A 25,077-nucleotide genomic window follows, 5' to 3' on the forward strand; every position below is an offset into this window, starting at 1 on the left:
ACAGATATTGCAGAAACATTTGCTTCGTTTTTCTTCCTTAGCCAGGTTCCCCCTGAATCTCGTACTCCCTTTCCTTGCTGCCACTTGCTTCATAAAATTGGTTATCAGTACTTGCTTGTCCTTTATCCTCTACTGCATCCACCCCTCGTTTATCACCTGGTTTACGCCATCATAATTACTGGGCTTTTGGAGAAACTCAGTTGTGATATCTATGTGGCCATATACCAACACAATCAATAAAGTCAGCGAGACAACAAAGCGAGACCGTGAATACTAGCTGCCAATGGGACAGGAGTGGGGTCTAAAGTTGTTTTTCATGTGAAATAATTTGCTCAGTTTTATACGTGCGAAGGCTAGAAAGGGTGCACGTAATTTTGCACATTATAACCACTGATGTTATTTCGCTTTGCAAGTGAATTACTTAACACTAGGTTGTCCTCAAAAGGACAGATGGCTTTTAGATTTTTCACTGGTTAAAAAAAAAAGATCAATGAAAGATTTTCTGTTGTCTGAACATGTTTTTTTTGCTGGATGTAGCACTTATGTAAGCAAAAAATAGATAAACCATTTAACACCTAAGCCTCAAAATGTCACATACGAAGTTATTGCTTATTTTGATCATGAAAAGGTCAGGAAATGTCCTGTAAGTGCTTTTGCTCATTTTTTTTCCCAGAGTACCCTTTCAATGTCTTGCAATTATTTACAATTTACCAAATGTAAGAACATTCTGGGAGAGGGAAAAGTGAAACTGGCAGTAAATGGCCACGTCTCAGCTTTCAGAAAAATTTGAAATATTTCCGTTGACGTAATCACGGTAATCCAAAATGCCAACGCTCTTGCACTGTTTTGAAGTCTTTATTGTACCTTCGGAAGATTTAATAGTTACTCGAAGGACTGTTTCACCATTGACGCATTTTAACTCCATAAACGAAAACGATGACTGTCCGGTACCAAGTTTCTTGACATCTAGCTGTTAGTTCCCCGACAGCTCACTACACGTAGGTAAATAATTAATACTTACAGTTGTAGTTCACATCTCCTCTTGAACAGAGAACATGAAAGCTCAGAAAATACAACCATACTTAGACGATATCTATGCAAACTCTTGAGTCGTGGCGTGTTTCATAATTTGCAGGTTAAATAATAATTAGTGGTTATTTGATGGACTTAAAATCAAGCTCTCTATAAATTAAAAATATTTAACTTATACTTGTAATTTCTAGGTTGACATATAGCAAATGTACAGAGAACTTCATCCACAAACTGTATTAATATCACCACCTTATCAATTTACTTTCTATTCTCAGACCTTTATACATGTGTAAACATGAGTCATTCTGCAGGGCTTACCAAGTCAAACCTTCCACAATACGACGAGAGCATCCAAAGAGATAGTGGAGAAAATGGTGTATTTTCTGCTCCATTAATGTTGACAGTACAATTGAATTAATCTTTCTATAATAGAAGAGCTCAAAGAAATATTGTTTGTATCAATCCACCCAGCTGTTACACGCTTTTTTACCCAGTTTTATCTTCCCAGTGTAAAAGATATAAAACACAACAACAGCATCTAAGTATTAAAGCACAGATGCTGAAGCCTGGTAGCTCTTAACAGCTGAATTTAAAGCAATCATTTGCACCATCTACCATTACTTAGCTCTCATTAGAACAACAGACCAAAATTGCAGCTGGATCACATAATGCGCGGCGCTCGTTCGGCTAAGGAGCCATTCATATGAGCCCCAGAAGTGACAGAGGTAAAACAATCATTTGATCACTGGGCTTGTTTTTTCCTCACAGATGGCTTCCCAAAGGAACAGCAGTCGGTGACAGGTTTTGGAGGGCGGAGAGATGCAGCTGTCCCTGTATGACTGGGTAAACAGTTGTGAGGTCTAATTTGTCCAACACCTCCACAAAAGAGAGGTTGTAACTCTATCGGCAGTTGACCCACTGTACTGCCCTTTGCTGGAGCTGCAGTGCAAGCCCCTTTTGAAAAGGCTCCACTGAGGAAATGTCCCAGCGAGTGCCCCATTGAGCGATAGGCATGCAGGGCCTGTGCAACTCCCCGAGTGCTTGTCCTTTTTTCACAGATCGAGTTTCATTCAGCTATCTATCAGAGGCCATGTAAGGGTGGCTCTGCCTTGAAAGAGCAAGAAAAGGAAAAAAAAAAGCCTGGAGAAAAGCGATTTCTGGTCAATTTGGCGTGGAACACAACGAAATCAGATCTGGCATAACGTAGTTTTCTGCATGTGACTCTTAGTAACACCATCTGTGCAAAAAAAAAAAACTGAGTGTGAGATGCGTCTTTAAACTGATTCCACCACGAAATGAAGAGCTAATTTTCCAGTTTTGGTTACTGTTTAAACGTGACAGACAACGCTGTAAATCCAGAAGGGGTGCAGAGGAGAAAAAACATAAAAATTCATCAAACATGCCTTATTTTGTTGGGGTTTGTTTACAGGAAAAAAAAAAAAAACACCAGCTTGGACTGATAGATAACTTGTGTTTCAAATCAGAATACAGAGCAGGCAATTATTGTTTAAATTCCTCAGCTAAGGCATAAATGAGATATGGCCCCAAATTATGTGTTGAGACGAACATTTCACAGTATGATTATCCTGGCCAGAACCAATTTTACTATGTGCCTCCATCACAATAATTACCAAAGTAACGTCATTGACAAAAAAATCCACAATACAAGCTGTATTTATAAGACTACCACCGGGCCCGGGCATTTATTTGTTGTGGTTGCTGGTATAATTACACAAGCCTATACTACGCTATAATGATTTTATTATGTCTTTATAAAGGTACGCTTTCAGTCGTGATAATTACTGCCTCCTCTTTCCTCCCAGTGCAACAAATCACGTAAAGGACTAAAAGATGCTTCTCCAAAGTTACTTTAAATTGTCTTTGCGGAAAAAGTTTGGTTTACCGCAGCTCACAGAGGGGATTCTAACACCTCCGAAATCTCAAATACGCGTCGTGCGTATCAAGCTACCGCTAGAACAGAGAGGGATATTCGAGGAGCGCTGCGGCTGGCCAACACACAACTAAAACAATAAACCGAAGGGTAAAACGCAAAGTGGTGGTTTGTTTATTTTCTGTCAATTTCATATTTTTTAACTTGAGAATGTGTGGGTTTATTCACTTCAGTCAGGGAAAACAAACACTTCAGAGACGCGCTGCTGCACTCTGTAACTCGTGTTTTCATTTAAATTTTTATAGACTACGTTATTGATTATTGAAAGGAAACCAGTGGATTAGTCTTTCATTAAAATTGTGAGTTATAGTCCTACTCACCTAGACCTTCCGTCAATCACCATTTGTCCAAACGAGGTAGACCTTTTTTTTGTTTTATTTTTTGCAACAACATAGTTGTGCTTAGTAACTAAAAGACCTGAAATAGCTGATAATAAATTCCACTACAAAAATCAAGGCTTAAGCAACATGCACATTCTTCTTGAAATGGGTGGTGTACAACAAGATCCGACAAGATTCAAAATCCAGTACAACGAGATCCATGTATATGTAGGTTCAAGTTATTGGTGAGTTCATTTGCCTTTTGAATATAAATAACACAAATTCATAGCTGAGAGCATTAGTTGTACGCAGATATTATTTGTAAAAAAACAACTGGCAATAACATTAACAGGAATAATCTTGAATTGTGTGTGCAAAGTCAAGCAAAGTGCATCTTTTTCTCTGCAGGTCGTATAAAGGTTGGTTCACCCTATCCGCAGGGCGCCACAGTAACCTCCCTGTAATTGGATTGTGCGCTTGAGCTGATTACCAAAACAGAAATGCACCCAGGCAATCCAGGTGATGGGAATCAAGAGTCTGTGGGTCGGCCCGCATTTTTATCAGCCAGTATGTCGACGACGGGAAGTTACAATCCCTGCAGTGAAGGGACAGGAGCTTATAGGAGCACCTTACATAAGGCACAAAAGCCTTTAGATGTATTAATACATATTAATAGATTATTACTAGAAGTGCAACTTCTATTGAACTGGTGGCAAAATGCCTCAAAACAACAATAACCAGAGACGTGTGAATCACACAGATCACTCTCGGGCTGATTAGGCTTTGACGTCCAAGCTCTAATGTGAGGCAGCAAAAGGCACTGCTCTTACACAACACTGCCTCGAAATGTTTTCCAGTGAGAGGGCTAGGTGGAAAAACAGAAATGTCAGCACTAACATCAAATAGCGAGTCCTGAATCCGCACTAAGGCGGACGGCTCAGACAGCGCAGTTAAACCCTCCAGTGTCCGGGAGGGGTTTTCAAGTCACTTGATTTGATCGCAGTTCGTAAAAAAAAGACACGTTTTAATCAACAGCGATTCCTGTGCTGATTCACAGACTGCTGCTGCAATGCTGTGCGGTATTAAAGAAGTACATCTTTAATGTGATCAGCTACACTGAGATTGGAGATGACTGTTCACAGAAAAAGGCTGGAAGCATCAGGAGACTGTGTTCATGACATTAGTCCCTGTCACGGCACAACAGTATCCGTGGAGGCACATTACTATAGTTACATAATCCGAAACCAGCATTTTCAGATTTACAAGCAAAGGAGAGTGTGTTTTAAGAGCTCAGTTTTTGGTGTGGAAAAAACAGAGGCTCATTGTGCAAAAGGACTGAAGGGCAACAAAAGACCATCTCTTCTTCCTGTTTTGTGAATTAGCAAGCCTAGCTAAGAAAGAAAGTATAATATGAAAAGAATTGCTTACTGTTTGCTACTGTTTTCAGTGCATTAATAGCGGGTAAACCCTAATGTTTATGCTACAAAGATGGATGCTGGATGTTACACACGGATAACTAATTACATATGCTAAATAATTTAGTCCTGTTTAAAGTCTATTTGAGAAAGCCTGGGCAACTGGATGAACATCAGGGTTACTAACGACCACTATCAGCAGTTGTTGTTTTGCGGATGATTTTTGTCATTTTATTTAGCTAATTTAATGGTCTGCTTCCTTGACAATTCGACTCAGTGCATAATTAACCTGTAAAGCATGCGCTAATAGGAACTGGCAGTTGGAATTGGGTCATACTATACGTGTTCTTGTTGCACTGATTTCCGTCTGTCACCAAACGGGGAAGTGACTAAATGACAATTAGTCCGTCTTCAGCGGTTTCAGTCTGATTGATTGGGGCCGAAAAAGCAACGGCAATTGAAAAATACAATTTGAGAGTTATATCAAATACTGCGAGTGCCATTGTGTACCATAATCATTTAATCGCATCCCTCGTCTGACAGCATAGGACTATTTTTCAGACCGTCCTTACAGCTGATTCGTTATCAGACATCTCAAGGTGATTCATCATGTTTTATTGAAGAAGGGTTTGTAGCCTGTAGGCTGCAATGTTCAAGTAAAATGAGAATCTCATATTAATTAAGATTGGTGACGTCAGAGGGCAAAGTAAAGACACATTTATTTAAACAAAATGAAGATTTATAACAATTACAAATGAGGATTATCAACAGTGTTTAGGCCATGACTCAAAATTCCATCTCTGAATGGTTGGATTTAAAATAAAATCTGTAAAAGCTCATTTGTATTCTCATGTATTCTCATTTAACCAGCTAAAACTTTACCAAAGGGTAATAAAAATGATGTGTTGCATTAGTGAGTCTACAGCAATATCCATGCTCAACAAAGCACATCCAGTCTGCCTAACATGTGGTTATTCTGGGAAAATTTAAGTTATAAAAACCATTGCTTGAAGGCAGCATTTCAAGTAATTTTATGTAAATGTACATCTGCTAATTTACCCAATGCCATCTGAAATCAGTGATGAATGTCACATCCTCCTCTGAGTGGTATAAATTTGTCTGCTAGTGTGATCCCTTTTATCAAAATGTAGGATTAGTTTCATGGGATCAGCAGTCCATCTTTTAATAGCTGGAATTATTTATGTAAGGCTACTAATTAAATGTCTGAATGCCTGATCATTACCGTTACTCGAGTATTACTAAAATCTATTTTTAATGCCGATAACTGCATTAATGAGGAGCTAGCTGACATCTTGAAGTGACACGTCTGAGAGTGAGGGAAATTGTGACTGCCAACAGATTCAGCTGAAGGCTGTACAAAGAGCTTCTTGAAGGGTGCTTATGGAAGCCGCTTTAATTATGATGAAAATAAAAACACTACTTACTGTGAGGCAAAGTATTTTTACAGCTCTGATAAGTATATCAGTAAATTAAAGGAGCGAGGTTTAAGTTGTTGACATAAAGGCAGCTATGAGCAAACTATAATCCGACTGAGGGACATATTTAAAAATCATTTACCAAACATCAATAGGTAAATTATTATGTCTCACAAACCGCAAGAGCACACCCAAATACTTGTCGAAAGAAATGGGAACACAATTAGAATTTGGCTAGGCCTTAATTGTGGTGAGCAGTCTATATTGGTAATTTAACTTAAATAAATCAAAAAGACCATCACGCACTGGCCAGAGAGCAATGAAGCCCCGTTCCTAAAATCACTGACTAGGTGCCAGATTGATTTTTTTTTTTTTTTCGGTGCTCTAAGCGACTCGAGCAGGAACAAGAGCAGCTCCATTAACATGTCGAGCCATTCTCCTCCGCCATGATTTCTGACTTACAAAAGCCAGTCGCCAAGGTTCTCAAAACACTCGTAATTATCTATGCTCTCTTCATTCTATAATTGCGGCACTCTGTCTCAATGCAAGCTGGTGTAGAAACGGCAGCAACCTCTACCTTGTTTGTGTTTGTGGTCAGTTGAAACATAGGCTGACTAAGTGCATGCTTAATCTGTCAGTGGAGAGACTTTAGCTGAGTATCTGTAATGAATTTCAATTAATGAATCATTAGTAGGTGTTGGGGTGCAGTGAAATACTTCTATAGCACATTTACAATCCTAATTTCATTGTTATCTAGACCAGTTTGACAAATACATAAATCCTATTTGTAATTTTAACATTCAGGGAGGAATAAAGTCCTGTTTATGAGACACTAATAGTTTGAGCCCATTTAGCAAATGTGCTGTTCAGCCAATTCCACTTCTTTTAGTTTATTGTTTAAATCAACAAATTTGAATATTCAAATGTCTGTACGAATTTGGCACCACTACTCCTTCAGCACAAAGCCTCTGCTACTATTTGAAATTAGTTTCTAATTAATAACATGTAATAATGGCTGCAACAACAACACACTGCTAAAGCATGACTGATCAATAATTGAACAACGTGAATCTTAAGATGTTTGAATTATTATATAATATATAAATGATTTTCAATCTTGTATTTACTTATTTACTATTCAACTGTAAAATGTTTTGAGATGTCAAAAAAATGATGAAGCCCTTGAAATAGAAGCTGGTGTCATCAGCAAAGAAATGCAACAATCTGACATGTGGACAAGGAATACACTATGAACTTTTTTATATATTTTTTCATAATGCTAATTCTCTAAATTTTTTGATTACACTTTTATTTTTATTTTACTTCAATCTAATCTCATTTTGTTTTATCTTCCTTGTGTTTACTTTAATGTGCAACAAAGCTACGGTGACAATGTAATTTCCCTTGTGGATCATCAAAGTCTTTATTACATCAACAGTCACTTATTACTGGAGAGCTATATTAATGAAGATTCAATGAATCTATAGGGGTATAAAATAATCCATTAATATGAGCAATATAAACGTCCAGAGATCAAGCTGTTTTTCAAAATGAAATAAGTAAAGCACTCAAAAAGCATTAAAACCTTACCATTACTATTATTATCATTTGTAAGAGCATGTTCAACACCAGGTCAAATTACACTGTAGAATGGTGTGATCCTCCCACTAGACAAGTTGCACGAGATCATTCTTTAAAAAGAAACAAATAATACTGACGTTTGGATTTTAATGAATTTGGATGTGACGTCATCTAAAAGCCGGATGAAAAGGAATGGGTGAAAATGGTTTGAATGCCGACTGTAACAATACAAAGCATGGCAGCCTCCCCATTAACCATGAAACTAAATTATTCAAAGGCAGGAAAAGTACCAGTGGAGATAAGGGAGCTCTCCAAGTGCTTTGTGTTGACTTTAGTGTCAACAATTACACCCCCTCCACAGTCAGATAATCGGTAAATAAAACCATTGTATTGCTGTGCTGGACTTAATGTTTGGTCTTGTATCTTATTTTGCTGTCAAAAACACCTTTCACACGGGGCTATTCAAGGTTCAAGCGACATTAACTTGAAAAAGTCTGACATTTTGTCACCGAAGTGCTCAAAAGATCAACATCCTTTCAACAACCGTTTGAGTAGACATACCCAAAGTAAAAGCAATGGTAAGCAAACACAACGTGGCAGCTGCCTGAGTGACTGTCACTGTTAATGACCATCACTGCTGTGATAGGGATGTAAATAAAGATTATAGTTAGTCTGATGTTTCACAATTCATTTACTGAAGAGCGCGGTCTGTGAAAATCCAGTCATTCACAGGGCTAAAACTGATCAATGGCAAGTGAGTATAAATAGACCCGTAGGAGAGCTGAGCCTCTTTTAAAAGATTATTTTGTTTATGTTAATGCTCATCTGGGATTTTTAAAGTTTTATATTGTCAAATAGGTACAGAATGAATCATCTTAACCACTCCAGGAACTTTGGGGAAGAATGCATAAATCATTTTAAAAAAAACTACAGCAGAAACATTACAGGGGTTTTTCAGCGGGGCCGTTCGGCCAAATGATAAATATCCCCAACAGCATTACACTTGAATAAAAATATTTATCATCAAGTCTAGTCCACATAGCTTCATAATACTTCCTTGTAAGCACACAGACACTCTCTCACTCACAAACACTCTCGTTTTCACTCGCGCTCATTCACTGTGACATGATGGGGTATAATCATTTCTGTTTAACGGCCATTTCCTCTTCAGCACCTCACTCACTTTTTCCTGGGATAGTCCCAAACTTGAGTTACTGAGCGGTTCAAAATAAACAGCTCAGACCTCGAGTCAGTTTACAAGGATGTCTGATTTTATCAGACCAAGTAGTATGAGAGGGGTTAAGGGCTGGCAGTGGTCAGTAAACTCAACAGGCTCAAGCTCTTTCTCATTAGAGAATTATCAGCGTGACCGTCACGCCTGGCCGCCCCCAGTTAGCATGACTGAACTCAAGTCAAGACTATCTAACATGAAGACACCACTAAATTAGCATGTTTCCTTCTTCACTCATCTGATTCAGCACAAAGGAAGTACATGGCAGAAATCACAGTCACCACAAACTATATTCTTTACACTTCAGTTTCTTCCTGAAACCATGTCAAATGGAACAAGGAAACTGAACTTTAATCAAGGACACACTGCTACAACTTGCATATGGGGAAGGAAGTACAGGGCAGTGCTCGGAGGTTATATGTTAAACACCTCCTCTACACAATTTGCACACGAATGCCGGAACAGAAGGCTCATTTACAAGGCAGTTAAGTCTTGTCCACATGTGGCATTAACATGTGTCTTGGATGATTGGTTTTCAAATGGACAACTCTAAATACAGATGTGAGACCCATTGAAGTTGCACTGAGATCCAGTCACTCAGACCACATCTGGAGGAGGACACATTCTTTTAGGAGTGTGAACTGGAAGGTGTCCAAGGCCCCAATGAAAAACTGCCCACTCAACAGAGTTTCAAGTAACCACAGCTTTGCCTCAGTCACTTTACCCTACAACTCAACACTGCAAGGGCTGTCTATTTATTAGTAGGGTTAGTTTACAAATCGATTTTTAGTATTTTAGGTTGCCGTCCGTAAGAGTCTGATCTGTTTAATTTAATATGAGAGATATTACTGTGCTCACGCACACACGACGAAGTCATGTACGAGCTTATTTGCATAGAGAGTATGAAAATGAGATCTGATCACAAGTGGTGGTTCAAGACGCACGTGGAGACGCCAGGTGTGAATGGTGTCATTGAGAGGTGTAATCAGATCACTCCTAGACGCATACGGCCCCCTTCAGTCCCGGCATTAACATTCATCCTGGGCAATCCGACTGCAAGTAGTCAGCCTTAGGTATGTGTTCACACCTGGCATTAACTTGCATCTCGAAACGCGTCTCCAGCCAGCTCTCTGGATTCAATCTCAGCTTTGCGCCCTGTATGCAAATAAACCCCGACATCATCTGAGGTGCAGCAGAATATTTTAACAGCGGCAGTCCCTAATGGATCTCTACTGCTGCTCCACAACTGAGAACAGCACTCTTTTATGTGTGAGGTTAAGTTGTTATATATTGATCTCCGCCCCTGATGTTAGTTAGACCTTCACAAAACTCAGAGCGACCGCATACTCCAGTAATAAAGGCACCGGCAACTGAGGAAATACATAATATAATAATATCTGGCTCCTATACATCTACATGACTGCATCAATAATTAACTGCATGACGATACGTCATACAATGACATGATTTTTCCTTTTAAGGCAATCATTTATAACAGTGATGTGTTTATTTTTTGAATGAATGAGGCAAAACACCGCTGATGCAAGAGCACCCTCGTTGAGCAGGAGGTCTTTATTATGACCACCTCCAAATGTGGTCAGGTCGGGTCTTTCAAATGCGATCTCAATGCAACCAGGGTGTGCTCACACTCGCGATCAAACTACACAGATCTAATCTTAATGCAAGGTCTGAACAGGCCCGTGTGCTGTTTTTTTGTGGGACTACAAATTCAGGAATGATATTTCTGTCTCTCTTCCTCATCTGACACTTGAGTCAATTCAGACTGAAAATACAGGAGGGAAGAGGGAACGTCTGCAAGCAAGACAAACAGAGGTTTTCTCTCCAATGCAAAATGTCAACAGAAAGTAGGGCTAAATAATTGTGTTGCGTGTTTCATTCACTTAAATACTGACTGACAAATGAGGGAGTAGAAAGAGTTGTGAAAGGACAAGACCTGAGGCTAAAGAGCAAACAGTCCCTAGACTAACACTGCTCTGCTGTGCGAGTTTTTATGGTTCTGTGCAAAACAGAATAGATAAAGACAGTTTTTTTTCCTACAGCCCTTTATGAACTGTTTATTGCATGCATTCCTGCAGTGGCAGCTTGCCAAGCAGGATTTCAACAAATTCTTTCTAGCCACTGAAATACCAGTCTGCAAGCAGTGCAATCAGTCAAGCTAATGGTATCTATACTGAGATTCTCAAAGGGTTATGAATTATTCTGTTAAGCTACTGCTTTGTAGACGGTTGATGTGTAGAAATCTGACATCAAAAGTGCAACTGCTGCTGTGGAGAATCACAAGGCTAAGTAAGAAAAGACATCAGGCCACTGTTGAGTGACTAATATACTGCGCTACTGTTTGTGCCATGGACAGTTGTGGTGTTGCCATGTGAATGTCTAACTAAAGAGGGGGCACTGGCAACCATTAACCTCAAATAACCGCCTGCCTCTCTTCCAGCAGCTGTGTAACGGCGGCCGAGTCAACAAGCGAGGCTTCAAATGGCATTGTCACTCTGACATGGTGGCTTTCCCGGATCAATGCCTCCGCGATATGTTCCTGAGAGGCACAAGTGTCACGTTCGGAAAACTGACAAGTCTCAGGAATGAGCAATAATTTAAACCTCTATTCAGCACTGATCAGAGTGCTGTTTTTGACAGTGTAGTCTCACCAACACTGATCAAATAATTGCGCTACAGTTGCGCATATGACATGAAATGGCAGACTAAGTGCTAACACGTGTACATAATCACTGCTGGCATTTCGATATATATGTAAGGCAGTGCAGGACTAGCATACTACATTTAAGTGGTGCTAAAAAAAAAAGAAAAAAAGAGGCATACTCAGCTGCTAATTGGTACCGGATGTTTGCATAACCTTTACACCCAAATTCACTCCTACGAATGAAGTAGGCCAACCTACTTGACAGTAGGTCCAACGCTTACGTAGGCTATGACGCATTTTACACAAAAATCATCCGAAACTACCAGAGAAAAATATCTAATATTTATTGAAATACTTTTGCCTTAGTGTGACATTTGACAGCATTGTTTACACATTCGCTACCACTGTAGCCAATTGGTCATCCATTAGAAACAAATGTGCATCCGCGTGAAAAAACTGCAAGTCAGCTACATCATAGCTGGAAAAGCTCTGCCATCCAGAAAACCGAGAGCACAGATTTGCTTGCTTTGTCCTCCGATTGTCACAAACGCACTCTCTTCAATTTCAGGTATGCGTCTACCTCCCTTTTCTTATTCTACATGTCTGTCTGCTTTACTTTCCTCCAGTAGCATAAATCTTCTTTTATAGTGCCTGCCACATTAATATGCAAACAGGTACTGTAGACTCAGACATCACATTCGCCCTTTTATGTCAACATTTTAAACACTTTCCTCTGGCAGACCACAGTACAGTTGGTGCAGGTTCAATCTTAAACAACCATTCACCCATGTAGACACATGTGCTCTTTTTCAGTAGCACCACATTTAGTCTGATATACTCTTGCGTTGGACCGTCCGAATATTTCACTTTACTGCTAATAACACTAAAGCTGAATTTATGCTTCTCTGGCGAGTTGCTCCTCCGCTCCTGTTGCAGATTACTACGGCATAGAAACTGATTTATAGCTCAGCAGGTGATTTAACCCGTTGACTGTCACGGCAAAGCTACCTCACGAGATGGATGTGTTGTACGTTACCAGGACATGTTGTGCATTTACTATACAGCCGAAGTAATTGGATTTACCTCCTTTTTGTTTCCCCTTTGCTAAACACCGAGCTGATTGTGGTTAGAAGGCGGCTTCGAGTGGAAGCGGTGTCGCAAGATCACACAACGCACACTTCCACGTCTTGGTTCTTAAAATATATTTACAACAATGCTACAAGAGAAAAACAGAAAGTAGGCCAAGCTGTTCGGTTACAGTTCCTGTTGTTTCCATGTAGCCCATACAGTGTCTGTTAACCCGCACATAGATACCACAACATCTCAACACAAAGGCATAAATCTGCCCCGAGCTGCTGAGTGAAACCTTACACACCCATATTTTTTCCAAACCAGTCAGGACAGTCCAAACCACTCGTGTTAAGGCTACAAGATTGCTTCCCTGGCTGTTTAGACAAACGTCCACGCTGTAAATGTTTTTATCATCATGGCACTGAAGCCAGATGAAAATATTGTATACTGCCTGCAGCTACACAGCGTGATCTGTCCAGAATCGTTACTGATTTTCTTCCCTGTAATGGCCGATTACTGGCTCCAAGTGTTGCTTTATTTGCTCCTAACGGCCTTTTTGGCCACAAACACAAGCTCCGTGCACAACGCCCGTTCTCCAGATTCACTGCCCTTTAATGTGTGATTTCTATTGATTTTCGCTGATCAGTTGTGAAATTGCATAATGGTGTTTATCAGGCCGTGACATTAATTCCCCGTTCAAACAAGGTAATCCGTTCTATCGCTGCGTCAGATTAATGGCAAACGGACAGGTACAGATAAATGCCTCCTCCTGATTGGATGAGGAGAACCAAAGAATGACAACAGTCTAAAAATATTATGAATTAAAATATTAATCTCTTCCTATCTGATTTTTTTTCCTTTTTACTGGGTTGCAATGTATTTTTTAATTAATCTGGTCATTATCTACTTGATAACACAAATTATCAGGAAAATGTATTATAATTTCCATATGAAGTAAGTTCATGCATTTGTGTGTCAACAATTCAAAACCCAATAACATTCAGTTTACTGTCACATGTGGCACACACACTAGAGAAGCTGAAAACAATGACAGTTTCATTTTCTGACGATTAACCAACACATCCTTCTAGACTTAGTGTCCACTTCTCTTTTGTCTGGTGTCAGCTACCACATGGTGTTTTGTCGTTGATGTGGTTCATTATTTAACCTTTTCTTATCTGTCATGACCCTAAACTCTACAGTAGCTCCATTATTTGTCCAGGTGCAATAAGGAAGAAAGAAAGAGGAATCCGTGTCCTGGTTACATCAACAGCAACCAGACTACACAAAATGGTTGAAAATGGTCCAAATGTGGTTGCCGAGGGCAACTGGCCAACCATTACTGTCAAACCCTGAGGGCCAAATAACACTTCCTGTAAATACTTGCCAAAACTGGCAATTTTGTTAGAGATTGATGGACTTAATGTGGATTTTTTTGTAGCTTGTTTAAATAAGAGAGCTTTGGTAGCGGTGGTCAAACAATCAGCACTATGAAGCGACACATAGCTCCTTACTGAATAGCCCCATACAAATAGAAAAAAATAGTCCTGGAGAGTTTAACAAGTACAGTTTGTAATCTGAGTTAATTCTTTATCCATGAAGAGTGAAAATGAACTGGACGCGATTACTGCGAGTCTGAAACGATAACCGCCCCCCTGTGGTCTTTTAAACTGAAACTGCTTTGATGGGAATATGTTTCAGACTAAACCGATGTAACAACTCCATACATCTGTTTCCATGTGCGCCCCGGCACCGAGATGAAACAGGATATCATGACTCTGTTAACATTAACAGCTTCGTACAGAAGAAATACGACTCTTTAAAAGAAGCTGCAGTTCCAATTTATCACCCGTTTCCACTTTAGACTGTGAAGCAATTGTGTCTCTTTTGGACGTTCTCTCATTTACTCACCCATATCACAGGCGAGGCTGGTGCCATCCGAGAGAGACAATGGTTTCTCTTTGATTCCACAGATGACAGTGGATTCTGCAGTATGATTATGGCAACAGGGACAGAGCCTCCCACTCACTGCTGCCACACTACAGTATTGATGTGCTCTGAGGAATTCCCGCACATCACATCTTCAAAGACTTTTTTTTTTTGCTTTTGCACTAAACCGAAGGAAAAAAATGGAACTTTACAAAAGATCACGATATTCGCACAGCTACAATCAAGCTCACAGCATCTTAGAAAACACTAGACGTGACTGATTTTAGGAATATTTTCTCAGCGCTGGCATATTAATCAGCCATTTGTAAATGGAAAATTGCCATTTGGAAGTGGAAGTGAAAAGATCACCGGTCTCAGGAACAAGTGAAGCGAAGTTAATTAATGAGGTCATGTTGCTTATGAGTGGACGGATGAAGATGGTACTGAAAGCAATAGTGTGTTCGACACACTAATTCAATTTGACAGGCTCTGTTATTACAATAACAGCAAAAAAAAAAAAAAAAATCAGCATGAATTGACCCATAACCGCAGTGGTTTTCTTTCCAAGAACACATAGGACAATACTTCAAACCAAACACAAATGAGACAGCCTTTCTGCACCACTCAAGACTGTGCCGCACCACAAACGCTGACAATATCTTTATAGCTTGTGTGTGGGGGGAGAGCTGAGTGTAACCTGGGCTCGCGTCCCAGGAAAAGATGGATCACCAGTTTCTGGCAAAAGCAGCAACTGTGCAACAAGCATTTAAAGTGTGCGTCTCATCCTGCTGTAACTGGCAATTCACGAGTGAGAAATCCAATCAGGGCTGGAAAAAACGAAAGCTGCATACTCTTTGACCCACGTTGTGGCTTTACAGCTCTCATGACAACTGACACATCGAGTCGATCTTTTCCACAAAATGGCAGTCCCAGGAAATAATGAAGAGATAATGTCATCACAAATAAAATCTGTTTTGGTGGCCAGCCCAGATATATTCACTCCCACTGTTCCTAGCTGGTTACACTGGATGGGTGGATGGATGGATTAATGTTGACTATAGAAACACAGATCTCTTCCTGACCATTTGTTTATACTTGCTTTTATACTTTCAACCCAACCACAAACTGCTGGATGAACACCTCATCGTAGTTTGTCATCTGAAAAAGCAAATAACACAGCAACAAACCGTGTACAGAGACGGTGTACAGGACTGGATTTAAAAACATTACTACAGAATTTAACCACTCTTCAGTTGCAACATGCCTTTCCAAGCCCCAACCAATGGTTGCCTTGAAAGATGGCGACGATCTAAACCCTGCCCAAACCTTCCACCTACAGCCGCAAAATATCATCTCTACAACAGCACCACACAAAGCAACACAGGACTCTATACAAAGCACATAGCAAATTACAGGAAACGTTTAACAGAAGCTTTTCCCTAATACAGACCTATTCAATTGTCCAAACAGCCAACACAAACTTCGATGGAAGCCAAGTGTGCGATATGCATGGGCAGGAGGTAGGAAAACATGAATACTGCACCGGGCTCCGCATTTAGCCCGCATCCAGCGAGCATTATCATAATCAATGCTTTTCTTGATTAATTGTTTGACCTGCAAGACATCGGTACACAATTAAAACGCCCAGCAGAATATTTTAAGACCAAGGTAATAACCCAAAGCAACCAACAAAAAACCAAAGAAATAAGTGTATCGGAAAAAGATTGAAACCACTGATTTTCCTTTTATATCACCTTCTACTAAATGCAACTAACTGCAAATTTTGGTAAAAAGTGAAATATGCGGCTCTCAAGTGCTCTGAATATACAATTAGTGGCCTTTTCGTGTAAGCCAAGTCATGTATGTAATGCTGTTTTTCTGCATACACTCAAGCTTCGGGTGTTGGACGCTTCCCACCAGTGCTCAAACAAGCCCAACCCCCATCGTTCAGGGAGGGTCGCTCCAAATAAATCTCAACCTCGGGGAAACGCAGTATGACGTTGTAAACTACAAAGATGGTGCATCTCATCTCAACTTCTAATCTCAACGTCTAATTATGGCAACTTCACTGCAAGGTTAAATATGGACATAATGCTGCACGTAGGGAATTGAGGAATGCATACACGTTCCATTTCCTTGCCAAATAAAACCAAAGATATATTTCCATATGTGGTTGTAAACGTGGCCAAAGTAAATAGCTTGATTTTGGTTATTTTAAAGTAACTAAAAGTCTTCAAAGCAGCCACCTTACTAAATCCTTATCAGCCTGTGTTCAGCAATGAGATGGCAGCAGCCTTACAAAGCCAACATAATCCCCTTGTCCAGGACTAATCTAAAGCGTGGACCTCAAAACAAACATTGTTAAAGTCTGTTCTCCCACAGTTTCTTTCATAGCCAGCCTGATGCAGAAAACACTTTAAAAGATTAAACGCCCAGTCAAAAATGGTTTGCGGGTTGAATTTTAAGATTTCCTTCTAGTCTGATTGTGAGAATCACCTACAGAGATGTTCACAGTCGCACCTGATGTGAAAGCCGCAGCCACTTTTACTATCAGTTGCTTCCATTTGTAAAAACCTGCGAGCGGCTCAGTTATCACAGGCATCTGGCTGCTAAATAAGGAAACAGGAATTTCCTCAAGTGGCGTTACTCTTGCATAGGCCACAGAGTCTTGTGCTTTTCACTTCACAATTGATGGCTCTGTCAGATTGCATGAAAAATGTCTGGTATGCTGCAACAAGGCTCTTAACACCCTTACAATGATTAGAACAAATTACTACTAAAAAAGGTAATCAGATGGAGAAGAACTGCCTTTGAAAGGGCAGTCAGCTGGAAAGAAAGCTGTACCAGCCTCCCAGTGCAAATGCCGAATTTCACCTCACTAGAAATCATAGAGAAGAAAATGTGTTCTGAAGAAGCGTGGCTATTATTAACTGGAACAGAGATGCTTCAACACGTATGAATTCAATTTTAGAACAAATCCTCAGGGCTCAGCATTATATTACCATCCTTTGTATTGATTTCAATATGACAAGCACATGAGAAGACTGAGTAAAATCTCTCAAGATAAAATGTATAAAAATCAATACAAAACAAGTCAGTAATAAACCCATACTTTTCAAACGCTCAGACCAAGTGAAAGGCTTCAAACATTTATAGGTACCACTGACAAACCCCAGTCGCTCTTGTAACACTGATGTGATTGCTCTCCACAATACAATTGTCTATTTGGCTAGCTGTGTAAAGCGCTGGAATACATATGTACCACACTAAATTGGTGGAAGCCCAACTATTAATACATTTTCTAATCATTTTATGATTGATTTGTCTGCCGAGCTTCCTGCCTTCCCTTCCCGTACGTCATTTGAAAACATTGTTGACTGCCCAATCTGGCTATGATGGCTGCATACCAAGCCTTTCCTTTAACCCATTCTATTGCTAATGTGTGATGACCTTTCTGACAAAGTGCTTGGTACAACAAAACCGCACATCAGTCTACACTCAGTTTCCAGCGTGTTACCAAACAATGAGCAGAGTCGCGACATGAACCACCACATTGACCATATCACAACAACTGTAGCAATGTGGCACCTTCCTGCAAGGTTGTACTAACTGCCACAAAAAAATCTAAATATACCGTTTTATTTTCTTGATTCATTGGCCAAACCCTTGGTTTATTCAGTCTCTAACATACCAAATGCACTTTTAATGTTCTCAAACTAAGAGAAATGTTCTGTTTGGTCTAGCAACATATTTCTACTCTCTCATGGAAGGTTTTACAGCTCAATGTTAGCTCTGGTCTAAGCTCTTCCCCCAAAGGCACCATTGAAATTTCACATCCCATACAGCATTGATTCCTGCGGCATGAACCCACTACCTCCATTCAAATGAAACATTATTTTTGATCACGTATTCACAACTTTTGGCCAATTAGATCTGGCCTTTTGGTGCAGGTTTGGTGGTGAGATTAGCTAGCATGAAAGGAAAGCTGAACAAGGAAAATGTGAGCTTTGATTATTTGTGTCGTGATTGTGACCTAACCTAACACTGGCAGATCAGGTCACTTCTTGGGCGTAGCTATAGTGTAGTGAGAAAAACTAAATTAGCCCTGTGAGAAGTGCTAAAAACACACCGTCCCTACATTTAGTCGTGACACATAGAGGACCTTGAGAGTTGTCTTTAAAGCACTCAGCAGTTGCACATAACCTAACCACGCAACACAGCTGACAAATGTGATCAGTCAATCATAGCTGATTAACTGTGAGCAATACTACATAGGGAACCATTAAGATGGTTGTGCAAAACCCACAACCAAACCCAAGGTTACAATTAAAACCAAATTCATGTTCCACCAATCCACAGTATATTCAAATGAATATTGATCCTTTTAAAGACATAGCAAACCTATCCTTCAGGTTTTGCCTCTAAACAAAGACAAAATTCTACCAATGGGACCACTTTAATAAACAGCAGAATTGTAATCTGGGATCTCGAAGAAGTCATTGTACTAGACTGCGGTCTACTTGGCTGGTCTTTAATGTGGTACAGTCATACTCAATGGAGCAGCACCGGTCACTGTGTAGAGCTCAGGGTTAGCCCATAGTGGTCTCGTAAAAAAAAAATGTTGTGCTTTAATTGAATGATTCACTTCACTGAGATGGTGAAACTCCAACAATATAAGTCAATGAAAGGAGAATGCCCCAAATTTCAAAGTCAGAAGTCCTAAGTAGGCAAAAACTTAAATATCATCCACCATTTTGTGATTTTTTTTGTGAAATTCTTGTGACATAGGGCAATTAGGGGAAAATTATTATGTACAATATTAGCAAAATAACAGAATATGATATTAAAGCTGGAAAATGGAAGAATCAGTGCTTTTTAACTAAAACTATTTTACAATGTAAAGTAGTGCCCATGAAGTTGCAGACTGATATTGAAAACACTATAGTGACCTCAAAAAACCATAAACACAAGTCTTCACAATGTTCTCAGCAGTGGAAGTGAAACACAGGCTTCAAGAGGTGATGCTCACACCTTTCTTAAACTGTTTCAACATAAACTAAACATAGCAGTCATGAAGCAGAAGAAGGCATTTCTTTTCGCAACTTACTTCGCTACTTACTTGCCAAAACATTAGGTACACAAGATGGCAAGTAAACTGTTTGATCTTTTTGCAGGATGTAGTTTGTGGTGCCGTTAAACACAGAAGTGTTACTTAACCAAGCCTACATTAGGGTTGACAGAATAACCCTAACATGTGTTGTTTGGAGCTTGTGTTGGAAAATTTAATCAACATTTGAACATTTCAAAGTTAAAACGTACGATACACTAGTGAAAGCAAATACATTCAAATTTAACATCCCCCTTCATGACTGTTTGTGATGAAACAGCACAGGAAAGCCGGTGTCGTTTGTGGTGTTGTTAAACTGAAGTGGAATACGGTGTTTCTGGTTTTTAGCCCACTGACAAAAATGGGGTTTTCCAAATAATCTAAACGTGTCAGTGCAATAAAATACAATTCAATAACAAGCCGAACTACGGCCTCAAAAGCTTTCAAATGAATGTCATTTTAAACAAATACTTTTTTACAATTTAGTGCTGGACTGTCACAGTAGAAAAGCATTTGTTTTCACGGGTGTACCTAATCAACTGGCAAATTGGTGTATTGTGGTAACCGGCTGCCATGAAAGGATATTTTCCACGGGTTTAAACACTGCAGTTTCTAATACTGTTGGTCTTACTAGCTTTGGACCAAAGAAATAAGCTGATAGTATGCATATAGTACGCACACTTTAAATAATCTGTTTGCACAGTACTATGTACCAAATAGCGTAGTAACATTAGGTAGCTACTGCCTATTATGCAAGGTTTAAAGCTCAGTTAATCTGTATTTTGTATCGGCTAATCTATCATCTGCCATTTCCTCTAGTGTAAATTATGTTATAGTTCCGGTGTATGGTCTAGATATACATGTTCAAAGTACCATCAATCAATCATTGGGTACATTTTGCTCACTCACCTGTATATATGGGCTCACCTGTATTCAGGTTTTCATCTGTAAATATTGTCCATATGCTATAAAGCCAACCTGTACCGTACCCCTTATATACCACACTACTTATGACGGTTAGATACTAAAGTCCATGTGTAATGATAATAAAATTTAATCTAATCATACAACTCAAATGGAAGTGATTGAGAGGCAGATCAAGGCGCCCTTCTTTTTATTAGTATTAGTGCATCTAATAAACTGTGCAAGTAAGTATTCACACTACTCACATACCAAAATAGGAGTGTCAAAAGTTTAAGAAGAGCATTTAAGGTTGTGTTTGCCTTATGAGCCCTCCCCCCCCCCCCCCCCCCCAACCCCCAACCCCCCAAAAAACTCACGGACCCCCCGTGGTCCCCAGACTTTGGTGAAACACTAAATCACTGTTGGAATCTGTAGTTTTAAACGTGCCCATGCTAATGCTGCTCCCTCGCTGTTTCCAAACATTTTTTTTTTTTTTTTTTTTTTTTATAAAAAAGGGGGAAATAATTAGCGCAGACAGGGCAGTGTTCCCACTTCCCAGATAAACGACGGCTAACTGTCACTACCCGGCCGTGTTAGACGGTTTGAGCCACTAAGTAGGGTTGAGTTTCAACATGTTTGTGGCTGAAGTTGAAGGAGGTAATGACCTAATGTGACTGTAACGCTGGCTGAGTGAAACAATGAGCTCAGAGTGCAGTCAGGCTGGGCTAGCTCGCTGCTGCACGCTGTGTTGGCTACACGGTGAGCTAGCCCGGCTGCCTTTGCACGCAAGGCTAAGTGGCTAACGAGTATTAGCATGATAAAATAATAATAATAATACAATAAGAGGTAAAAAAAATGCACCAACTCACCGACTTAGCTAGATACTCCTATTCCAAACCGTGGTCTGTCCATGGTGTTGGGAGCTCTTTTCTCTCTCTCTCTCTATATATATATATAAAAGAGTAGTAGGGTTTAAATTAGAATAAAACCTGTCTTTTAAAAAAAAATCTGAAGCACTCCCCAACGCATCCAACACAAGAGAAGAAGAGAGGAGGGCAGGCCAGCGATTCACTGGACTCCTGCCATCACACTTCGACAGCAGCCGAGTCCGCAGCGCATGTTTTCTCGGTGCTGGTCTCAAACCCCCGACACAAGTCCGGTCCAATGGGTCCACCCCCCTCTTCTCTTCTACCGCCGCGACCCCTCCTCCTTCTTCTTCCTCTTCTTCTTGCAATTAATCCCACAGCGGAGAGCTTTCCATCCAGGGTAATTCCTCCGTACTCGTCCGTTTCTGGTTTGAGGCGCCGTTGCTTCTTCTTCTTCTTCTGCTGCTTCTTGTTCTTCTTCTTCTTCGTGTGGGAACTGATACAATGTAGCCGAGCAGCAGCAGCAGCAGCAGGAGCAGGACGGAAATCCAGGAACAGGGAGTCACTTCATCCCGGATTGGACTGAGAAGCTCCTCCGGCGAGGGCTCAATACACGGAACTGGATTCACCCACACGGAGCGGACCGTGAGTTTAGTTATCCAGGGGCGTTAAATCGATTCAAGTTCAGGGGGCCACATTCAGCCCGATTTGATGTTAACCTCTTATCAGTTCAATCGTTTTGCAAAACAAACAAACAAACCAACAAAACAAACAAAAAAATGCCTTTTTGGGACGTACCCAAATAATCTGCCTGCTGCTCATGCGTGGTCTTGGTCTCTTTTGAAAGCCAAGACTGAAGTTTCTCTCACAAAAGTCAGAAGTGGTATTGTTCTTGAGGAAACAAAGTTGGCACACAGTTAAAAAACAAAACAAAACAGGAAGTTGTTGGGTTCCCATGAATTTTTTTTTTTTTTTTTTTTGGTTTTGAAAAAAATGTGTTTAATCTTCCCCTCTTTTTATATTATGCTTTATGCACTTTTTACATGTTATACAGTTGTATGTACCTCTTTTTATATGATTGAATTTTATTTCCCATGTGTGTATGCACAAATGGGAAATAAAATTTCTTGAATCTTGTTGGTTGTATAGGCTGTGTTGGTTGAATCCTACAATGACTTCTATCAATGAAATCCGAAGAAAGTTATATATTCCAAGCAGCGTTTACGTAAACCCAACTTGTGTACGGAGCTGTGATTGGTTCAAAAAGCTACTGCTGTCCCATACACAACCCAGGGAAATGTTAAAGGGTTAAAGAGGCCGGACCTGTAACATGATAGCACAATAACATCTAAATAACAACAACTAAAACTGTGTTTTAGTGCGAATAAGTACATTGTGACCATTGTGTGAATATTTCCCACAACGTCTGATGTCTGCTTTTTTTGATGTGTGTCTGTGTGTGTCGGAAGTTGAAGCTGGGAGTGACGTCACACCCGAGTTACCGACGTTCCAGTTACAGAAGTTGAAAAACTAGATGACTGTGTCCACGAAAGTGCTCGCCTAGTTTGAATATAACTTGTTGATATTAACTAATATTATTTCTATAATGTTAAACTACATTTAGGCTATTTAAGTTCCACAAATTGTAAAACGGAAAATCACTTGAGCCAACTCGTGAGGCATGAATTTATAAAAACATTCAAAAGTTAAAAAAAAAAATATAACACTGTTAATCACAGTTTTCCACAATGGTGTTTCGCACTGTTACCAGGCTATTGTTTTTAGCCATTGTTAGCGCGTCATGGGCTTGTAGTTCCCATATAACACATGAAAAACTTCTATGACAGCTTTTCAAAGTATGTGTGTGGAAAATGCAACAAAACCTAATCAGAAGTGGTAATAAACGAAATATTACAGGAGCTTCGAATTACTGTTTACACACGGGGCGGCCATCTTGGTAACTCAACTCCGGCTTAGTGAGGATTCTCCAAATTTCCGACTTCAGAGGACGTTCCAGTCGAAAATTCCAACTTCCAAGTATGAATGGAATGCACCATACATCAAAGCCCATGGTTTTGATGCCATCCTAGTTTTTAAATTTTCTTTAAAGTACCGCGATTTAGCGACATATAGCAGCAGCCTGTGCAGTTCTACACGAATAATAAAAATAATGTTGTCGAGATGCGGTATTCTGTGGGAAAATGTATGTAAGATTACATAAATAATAATAAATCCAATTTATAGTTGTGACAGTTGATCAGTTCATCCTGGATTGGATTTAGAAGCTCCTCCAGAACTGGATTTACCCACATTGAGTGGTTCATTTAGTTTATTTTCTTTTATTAATTTAGTTTAATCAGCATTAGTGCATCAGTGTAAATGTGCCAAACTTAACACAAATGTTAATTTTCAGTTGTAATCCCAAGGCAGGTCATTTTAGTATTACTACTTACCATTGGTCCCCATCGCTTGGTGCTTATTTGTTAATTTTTTGCGGGAGTTACGAAGGGGTTTCGTTTTTATAAAGCAAAGCAAGTCTGTATTTTTAATAGGTGGATTTAGGTCCTGTTTTCCCCTCAGACCTTTTCCAGAAGGAGAGTGGTTGAGTGTTTCACTGGCATGCTCTGCTTGATGAACTAAAGAGCTAATCTAAGATGATAAAGAAGGTAAGTGTCGAGCTGGAGGAGGGTAAACACCAGCCACCAGCCAGAGGGATTTGTCACGACCTGGCAATTCAAAATGTAGTTATAGCAGATCTCAGCCAATGATGTATTTAACAAAGCTTCAAAACCAGAACAGAAATGGTGTGTTGTTGGAAAGTGGAACACAAAAGCAGCGTGTCAACAACATACTGACACATTTTTTAATTTTACTGAAGCTATTAGGAAAACAAGCACAGGGAGATTTCTCAGAAAACACTGAGGCGGAAAATAAAGATGATCCCAGCAATAAGACCCTTTCAGATATGTCACAACTCCAACTCTCACAGCTCCACGGATAACCTTTCATGTTTACCAGCTTCAAACACCGTGAAGGCTTTAAGTCGTTGTCTCGCTCGGCGCTGGTTTCCCAGGCAACAGGAATATGATAATGTTGCCTTTGACATGACAGAAGGAATCATCTCGCTAACAAACAGAGACAACAGGCACAGGGAGGGCTCAGGGAGACGCAGGGGAGGGGGCTGAATTAATGGACTCATTTTCACACAGAGGGAAACGCAGCAGCAGCAGCTACTCACCATCCTCCATCTTCCTCTATTGCCTTCGATGCATTCCTGCTGGCAGGCACACTCTTGCCTTCCCAAGGGAGCAGCCAGCCTCCATTGGTAAGCTAAATAACAGTCAGCAGCCAGCGGGGACTGGAGGGGACTGGAGGGGACAGATTTCTGACGATGGCTGCCCTTCAAGGCTGCGGCTACGAACCAAGTACTCTCGCTGCTGAGCGTCACACCAACTAAAACCTGAAATGAACAAGCTGTGCGGACGCCATGTGGTTTCCATCAGTGAAAAAAAAAAAAAGAAAAAAAAAGGGGGCTAATCAGCCAGCCATGTGGAATCACAGAGGGGCTGGTTT

The 25,077-nt window shown here is 40.1% G+C and overlaps 1 protein-coding gene across 1 annotated transcript in view; it reads right to left on the reverse strand.

Moving 5' to 3' along the window:
- LOC125005175 (zinc finger protein 609-like) overlaps positions 1 to 22,436 on the reverse strand; it is a 77,881-nt gene extending 55,445 nt beyond the window's left edge. Inside the window, exon 1 of the mRNA XM_047580248.1 lies at positions 21,508 to 22,436. The gene's annotated coding sequence lies outside the window, so the exon portion shown is untranslated. The remainder of the gene's footprint in view (positions 1 to 21,507) is intronic.
- Between the last annotated feature and the right edge of the window lie 2,641 nt (positions 22,437 to 25,077).

The sequence above is a fragment of the Mugil cephalus genome, chromosome 3 (assembly GCF_022458985.1).
Source record: "Mugil cephalus isolate CIBA_MC_2020 chromosome 3, CIBA_Mcephalus_1.1, whole genome shotgun sequence".
Classification (NCBI taxonomy): Eukaryota; Metazoa; Chordata; class Actinopteri; order Mugiliformes; family Mugilidae; genus Mugil; species Mugil cephalus.